Raw genomic sequence first — 8985 nt, 5'->3', positions numbered from 1 at the left:
AATCTACTGCTAAAAAATCATTTGATTTACTTAGTAAGGAGGAAAATCCATTAGCATTTGATGCATCTTTTCAATCAAGATTTGGTGGTGTACCCATGGGTTCATTTATTAAAAAAGAGGAAAAACCCTGTCATTTTGTGAACCTAGTGGTTTATTTTAAAAAAACTCTTTTTAATATAACATTTTAAATTGTAAAAACATGTAATAAATTGTTTTTTCTTGATTAAAATTGTTTTGCAATTTTTACATTTTTTTTCATTTTTTTACATTTTAAATTATATTTTTTCAATTTTTTTCAACTTTTTTCCATTTTTTACAATAAATTTCATTTTTTTACAATTTTCTCTATATTTATACTTTTTTATATATCTACTTGTATCATAAATATTCAGTCGCTCAAAGAGAGAAGATGTCTTTCAAAAGTAGAATTAATTCAATTATTCAAGATCTGAAATTTTTTTGGAAATATGATGGTCAAAACATCTTCATAATAGGTCTTCTTCATATTGGATTTCTTTTCTGTCTTCATAAAGCAACAACGTGTTTGGTTCAGACCTGTTAATATTGGTGTTTGTGATTAAATTTATCTCAATTTTTTTGTAAGCATATTTTAATTTTTAATATTTATTAACATTATGACACTTACTTGTTTATCATCATTTTTTTTAATTTTCCTTTATCGTTTGTTTAATGTGGATGAAGCATTGAAGCGTGACAATTTGTATCATCAATAAATTGGACTTTGGACTTTCCAAAATTTCATTTTTAAAAAATTGGACTTTGGACTTTCATCAATGTAATTATTTTATATCGTATTTGAAATATATATCTTTTTTTTTATAATCTACTTGTTTATATATTTTATATTACTCTTATCCACTATTCTAATATATATGTATATTATCACAGGCTCACCCTTCTCTATTTTTATGTTTACAACCGCTGACTGCCTCAAAAACGATCCCCCCGGTTTTTTTTATTATAAGATGTATTATGACTATTTTTAGACATAATACATTTTATAATAAAAAAACTTGAGCCTGCGATGATATATATATATATATTAGTTAACTACTATTGGTATAGTCCTGAGGAGGACTGTTTTTGTTGTTGTTGACGCAACCTTAGTGGGAGTCATTTTCAGAGGCAAATGAGGAGTAAACGTCTGGTTAGCCGTATTTGTTATCTGGCTCTACGTGATTGTTTGTGTACAGGAAATGTGGGTGTCAATTGTGTATTGTCATTGTGAATTAATATGACATGCGATGTTTTAGTTCTGATGTGTGAATTATTTGTTATATTTTTATTGATAATAAGTGGGTGTCAATTGTGTCTGGTAATTGTAACTGTCCAACGTAGTTTGTAACTTTTCTCCTTATGAAAGAAATTATTTGCTAAATATTTTTGTGTTACGTTTTTTTATATATATACTGTCTTTTGGCATTAATGTGTTCTTTTGCCAGTTTTATGATGGAAATATGTTTTTAGGTCTTTATAAGTAACAGCAGCTCTGTTTGAAATATGTGTAGCTTTTATAATCAATTATAACACTACTTTGTACCACTTTGACATAGAAAATGCAATAAGTTCTTCATATTGACAAAGGGTGGATGGATTTCACAAGTGAGGATCTCATTTTCATTGATATATAAATAAAAGTTTTGTGTTTTGTAGAAGATTAATGCTTTAATAACAACAATTGGTCTATAAAAATGAAAGTCGGCATCAAATCAGGGCTCGTCGCTGTTGGCTGTTTGGGGATGTTGTATATTTACTTCCTTCCAAAACTAAACAGGTCTTTTGGTATTATTGACCAGGAACATGTACTTTCAAAATTTAACGTTTTTCAGTCTCCCACGAAAAATATCAATCATGATCATCCTTCAGTTTCACTCTACATGAGAATGTCAGGTAAAAGAGATGACCACGGACGTAGATTTTACTGCAATATGTTGAAGACGATTCCTCTTTTCTGGCCAGGATGGCTAGGTAAAATGGTTCTTGTACTTGATGAAGAATCAGAGAAGGATCACGCCTTTGGTGAAACACTATTGAATCAAAAGAAAGAACATTTTCCCAATCAAACTTTTCAAGTAAAATACGAGTAACTACCAAAAGATCCGTTGGTTTTACCTTATCCTGGTCAGCTAAATACACCTGGTTTTACTCGTTAGTTATGGAGCAGCTTTTTTATAGATCTTTACACCGATGATGAGATGATAGCTTGGTTAGATAGTGATTCACCATTTATTTTCCCTGTAACCATATCAACTATAAAGTCAAATGGCAAAGTAAGAATTCTTGTTCAGAATGTGCAATGAAAGTTGACTGGGGAGAATCATGGGCAAAACCACAAAGTTAGCGATAGGACTGCCACAAGTTGCTGATTTTATGACATACTTTCCTGTGTACATCTACCGTGACACGTTTACACACTGCAGAGACCACATATTAAAAAACTTCAATACAAGTAACTTTGAAGAAGCATATCAACAATTTCACGAAACATGCAATGCTCTTTCTCCAGTAAACCTTATCATCAGCTACGCTTGGTTCTTTGAGAAAGATCGCTACGACTGGAATATAGAAATGTGCAGTGATTTGAATGTTTACAACAACCGTTTACCTGAAGGCCAAAAAATTCAGAAAAATGACACTGTTAATCGAAATAGATTATTAGTTCAACCTCAAACTGCATACCATGGACCGTTGAATGCCTAAGATTACTATGCAAAACTCATTCCAATTTCTTACTGTTTGTCAATAAGTGAAGCTGCCAAGAGTGAAGACATGTGTATAAAATATTCGCGATTGGATCTCAATCGCTTATTTCATCTATTCAAATCAGATATGCACAGCTTAAAAGAAAGGTTAGATATTCCCCATCCATGTATTGGAAATCACACTCAGTATTGCTTAAAGATCTTAAAACATCATATCAAGAATGTTGGTGTTGAAATCAAAGATAACAAACGGAGAATGACATGGGAAGACGTCACAACAGTTGATTCTATAGCCGCATACTAGGTGTAACTTGTCCGCCCCAACCAGTTTAATAATCATAGTTACTATATACATATGTCTGTAGTAAAGTGGGCATATGGCCATTCTTATCATTTGATTACTTTAGATAATTTTAAATGGAAAAATTATATAATCTCTTTTTTAGTTTACTGCAGACTGCCTCAAAGACATCACGACGTTAGACCACGAAGGTGGTGGCATAACTGAACAAATCCTACACATAAACAATACCAAAAGAACATTACCTTTACTAAAAACGAAGAGCACGACAAACAACTTACTTTCCTCGACATCCTACTAACCAGAACAGATGACGGTACACTAAACACACAAGTATACCGCAAAACCACCCACACAGACCAAATACTCGATTTCAACAGCAATCATCCAACACAACACAAAATAAGCTGCATTCGAACACTTTTCAACAGGATAAACACTCATTGTAATACTGAAGAAGCAAAAACAGAACGCAACTACTTATACTCCAAATTTATTAAAAGCAATTACCTAGAAACTTCATAACAAAACTATATACAAAATACAAAACAAAACATAAACCGACAAAGCAACAAAAACCGGACGAAACAGAAAAAAATCGTCCCATTACCATACATAAACGGAACATCAGAAATGACTGCCAGACTTCTTTAACCATTTCATATTAACGTCGCCCAAAAACCTACAAAAACACTCAAACTCATATACTCACAACTTAAGAAAAAGGACAAAAAAAACACAAACAACACCAAAACTAAAACATTACACTCTAGTATTATTAACACCAATCATATTCACAATACACCAAAACCCATGGCAACGCATTTCACCCCATCCAATCACATTGATCCACCCACTAATCCAATTAGACGCTCTAAACGTCTGCAAGCGAAAAGCACGTGTAAATATATATCCTCATTCCGATGAAGGCTAGAAGGAAAGAGTCAAAAGCTCAATAAAAATCACTTAAAATCCGGAGAAACTTTTATCTTTTATATATATATATATACCAAGTGTATAACAATGTGCCCTCCCGGCTACCACCATAGTAAAAGGGTGACTCCTACACTTGGGACACAGGACGTACGGTTACACATTGTATGGATTGTATTGTAGAGACACCAGAGCACTCAAAGCTATAAAGGTGAGCTTTGCATAAAGCGAAAGCGGTGAACGTCTCTTTATGAGACTCTTTACGCAATCCGAAGGCTTAAACTGCGCAAGCGTAGCGATATATATATATATATATATAGGAAGCTTTGTTTATATGAATCTCCGTAAGTACAGTGCTCGATGGTTAAGAGCAGAGCGTAAATATTGATGAGAAGAAGAAAATACACAAAACGTACAATTTCATCCCGACAAGCCTGTTTCGTGATTTCTCACTCTTCAGGGATAATATTAAATGAATACAAAGCATCTGCTAGATTATATATACAAGAGGAAGTTAAGGTAAAATTAAGGTAGAATTAGATTACAAATTACATAAAGTGCCTTGTTTCTATGGCGACAAGGAGATAAGTTCGTTACGTTTGTTGAGTGATGATAGTTGTGGTTGGTAGGTGATGAAGAATTTTTCTTTCAGGCATAGGTTGCATCTTTTGTTGGCGCTGTTGTACGGTTTGCTGTGAGTAATGATGTTCCATTAGATATTTTGAGCGATGCTGTTGTCTTTTAGTGTCCATATGTGTTTGCGGTGGAGTTTTTTAGTTTTTTGTGGCGAAAAGAGGCAGTGTGGTTCCTGTGTCGAGTCTTAAATTCGTTTTCTGTAAGTCCGATGTAGGTCTCAGTTGTGATGTTATCCAAACGTTTAACAGTTGCTTAGTAGATGACAGATGATTGTAGGCAGTTCCCGTTAAGTGGGCAGTTTTGTTTTTGTCGGCAGTTGCATATTTTAGTTTGTGTATTTTTATCATTGATGGTGTCATTAGTATTGTCAGGTTCTCTCAATATGCGTTTGTTATGGTTATTAATATTATGTTCCGTATTGTTCATGCAGCTGTAACTTAATTTAATTGTGTTGCGGTTAAATAGTTTTCTGAGTTTGTGGTCTATGGGAAAGTGCTTGTCAATTAGGGAAATGAATTTGTAGCCGATGTTTGTGCTGACGTTCTTGCTGTATGGTGGGTTGTACCAGGTATGTTATTTCTAAGTCTGTTTTGCGTTTTGTAGTAGCGTTTGGGTCATATTTCAGTGGGAGCAATTATAGAATATCAGTGCAATTTGTAAAGGCACCCTTCTAATTCTGCGGATACGTGGATACAGTGACAGAGTTTAAAGAACGAGGCATAAGATGGAAGGACTAGTTTAAAGAACGAGGCATAAGATAAGAGGACTAGTACCTATATAAAGAAAGTTAGTTGAAGCTATGTTTTTAGTGGATACGCGGATTCGTGGATACGCAGTGACGAGTTTAAAGAACGAGGCATAAGATAAGAGGACTATTACCTATATAAAGAAAGATAGTTGAAGCTATGTTTTTTAGTGTATACGCAGATACGTAAATACGCAGTGACGAGTTTAAAGAACGAGGCATAAGATAAGAGGACTAGTAACTATATAAAGAAAGTTAGTTGAAGCTACGTTTTTTAGTGGATACGCGGATACGTGGATACGCAGTGACGAGTTTAAAGAGCGAGGCATAAGATAAGAAAAATAGTACCTATATCAAGAAAGTTAGTTGAAGCTATATTTTTTAAAGATTGATTCTAAAAAGCAATTACAAACATATTTGCAAAGAAAATGATTAAGAATATATAATGGCACTTGTTAGGAATACGAATTTATAAACTTGTCATAAATGTAAAACGCAAATGCGAATGAAAACGCGAACATTATGATAAGTTCAAATATTCTTGACTGACCAGTTGTTGATTACTTATCAACTGCCGAATGCTTTTGGAAATGGACCTATGACATGACTTACGGTAGTTTTCCTCAAAACCATACTTGGAACATAATACATCACTAGGCCATTCTATGAACTGATTAGATTGCTTTCTTTACAAACACAAGGGTTGGTTTTGACGATTTAACTCTTAGCGTGATGATTTGGCCATAGTTTGCCTTTAACTGCTCTACTGCATTGGTAAATTCGTGTTGCAATATTCCTCTAGCCAAACGAGGACCACTTTGCGTAAATGAGCGGAAGGTAACTAAAGGACCAGGAAGGTCAAAATGCCTGATTTCACGTTCATCATGCTTGGTTGTGCTCTTTCATCATCACAAATATAATTGGTGATGGAGTTTATGAGCTGGAAAATAAAATAAAAACGAAAGCCAGTCAGGTTATTTGTTTGTTTGACGCGACAATTAAGTACAGACAAATGATTAGTTATTAAAATTTTAATTTTTACCTCGCACAAGACGAATTTTTGGCTCTCAAGATGTTCCACTAACAGCTTTGCTTTTTCGAGCGTCTCTTTTAAAATTACCGAAGGGATGATGATGTCATGACCAGCCAACACACACTCTAAACTTTTCTCGAGGACATGTAACGCAGTAGCGATTTATGGGAGAAGATATAACTTCTTAGATTTAGGGGTGAGAATTCTTCAGCGATGATAGCTTCGTTGATTTCCGCCGTAAGGTTATCCCTTTCTTTGTTCAATAAGCATTCGGCTTGTTCATGCAAAGTGTATTGAACTTGATTAAATTTATTGAAATGAAGAATTGCACAGTAAAGTTCATCAAAACTGTCAATGGCCTCGGTTTCTAGATATGAGATAGACTGCTTAATATCCGTTGAATGTGAGCACAGAGCTAATGGGACCGAAATTAAAACCGATCGATCAATTCTTGACCCTTGTCAATTCTTGCCAAAAGTTTGGCAGCATTTGGTAACTGGGTGCTTCCGAGAACAGTAAAAGGCGTATTTCGATCAATTTCTCTTGTCTCCTCTGTTGCATAATGAAATGATACTCTTTCGCCAGAAAAAAGTTTACACATCAACATAGCATCAACGGAGCACGTTTCGTCATCTAATTTTAGCAGTTTGTTAAGCACATCGTAAACTTCAGGGGAAACGATAAATCCACTGCCAAATTTTGATAAGTGTTTTACCAAGCCTGAAGAAGTTGTGCGATCAAGAGAACAATTTTGATTTCATCTTCCATTATTTTCTGCATTGGTTTGATACGCGCATTCAACAGCAGCTGACTTGCCTGTACCAGGGTAGCCAACAAAAGAAAGAAAGATTAGTGGGTTGCATGATTCATCGCTAAGATTGTTTGCTTTGGCTTTGGTGAGTAAGAACAGAAACAGTGGCGAAATTGCTGGAATAAAATAACCAACGCAGTAGTTAACTAATATATATATATATATCATCGCAGGCTCAAGTATTTTTATTATAAAATGTATTATGTCTAAAAATAGTCATAATACATCTTATAATAAAAAAAACCGAGGGGATCGTTTTTGAGGCAGTCAGCGGTAGTAAATATAAAAAATAGAAAGAAGAGTGAGCCTGTGATAATATACATATACATATTAGAAAGTGAATAAGACTAATATAAAATATATAAACAAGAACTTTTTATAAAAAAATGATATATTTCAAATATAATATCATATAATATAATATAATATAAAATAATTACATTGATGAAACTCAAAGTCAATTTTTTAAAATGATAATATGGAAAGTCAAAGTCCAATTTATTGATGATACAAATTGTCTCGCAACAATGCATAATCCACAATATAAAATCGATAAAAGGACTCATATAATTCCCAAATTCAGTATCGGACCAAAACCACAATATTTATATGTAATTTGTTGTATAGTTTATAGATGTGTTCATATACCATATCTATTTTTGATTTTAAAATTTTACACTACAGACTTTATATAGTTTTGTAATAATATAAAGTGTTTTTTTCTTTTTTCCATTTTTTAAATTCTTTTTTGAATTTTTTTTTATTTATTTTTTTTTCGTATTCAATATGATTTATATGGGTAATAATAAATTCATTACAAGATAATTCACTTATATATTTATAATTATTTGGTAAAAAGTATATATATATACATTTACTACAGTTAAATTCAGTTAAAAATCATAAGTTTTACATATTTCACTTTTACCCATTTTATTTTAAGTGTGTTCTCTTAACTCTATTGATATAATATGGAACAAAATTTAAAAAGAGCACAAACATATCTTTCTGAATGGGAAAAAATACCTGAAAAAAAAAGGAAAGATTTTCTAAAAGATATGCTTGTTTGTAATGAGAAATTGGTTTCTTCTATTCATGATTATATTCGGATTATTAGATATATTTTGAAGAATGAACAATTGTACAATGATTTAAGAAATACACCATGGTATAATGAAGAAAAAAACGAAGAGACGGTTTTCGACTTGAATAAATATGAAGAAAATGAACATGATTTGTTTTTAAAGAAAAATGTAGATAACGAAGTATTTATTTACTTGGTTGGTTGTTGTTATAAACATTTGTTGTGAAATTTACTATTCATAGTATCGTTGTATGAAGTTTTGGTTTGTATATTGTATATAAAGATATCAATGGCATCTATATCTCCTGAAACTTTGGAAAGAATAAATAAAGCTTACGAGGAAGAAGAAAGAGAGAGAAAAAAATTTTTAAAAGAAGTGGTGTTAGAAAATGAAGTTACTTTATGCTCATTAATTCATGGTTATATCGATTTGTTAAATGCTTTGTTAGTTTCTTCTGATTTATATAATGATTTAAAAAAATGGCATGCAGAGGATTTGAAATTCTCTAATATTGTTGGATTTATTCTCAAATGTATGTGAATACACTCAAGAAAAATGAAAAAAATCAAATTTATCTACCTTTTGGTTTTTCTGATTCCACGTATAAAGATCAACGAACAAATGAAGACATGAACAAAAATGGATGAGAACTTTTTACTTGTAGATAGTGTTTTAACTAACGAATAATTTTATAGAATTTACCATAAAAATGATGAAC

The 8985-nt window shown here is 32.3% G+C and overlaps 1 pseudogene; it reads right to left on the bottom strand.

Annotated features, from left to right (window-relative positions):
• Positions 1 to 6012: 6012 nt before the first annotated feature.
• LOC124457042 lies at positions 6013 to 7116 on the bottom strand (annotated as a pseudogene).
• Between the last annotated feature and the right edge of the window lie 1869 nt (positions 7117 to 8985).

The sequence above is a fragment of the Xenia sp. Carnegie-2017 genome, unplaced genomic scaffold (assembly GCF_021976095.1).
Source record: "Xenia sp. Carnegie-2017 unplaced genomic scaffold, XeniaSp_v1 HiC_scaffold_6, whole genome shotgun sequence".
NCBI lineage: Eukaryota > Metazoa > Cnidaria > Anthozoa > Malacalcyonacea > Xeniidae > Xenia > Xenia sp. Carnegie-2017.
The sequence above is the reverse complement of the archived record's forward strand: the minus strand, read 5'-3'. Positions and strand labels throughout refer to the sequence as shown.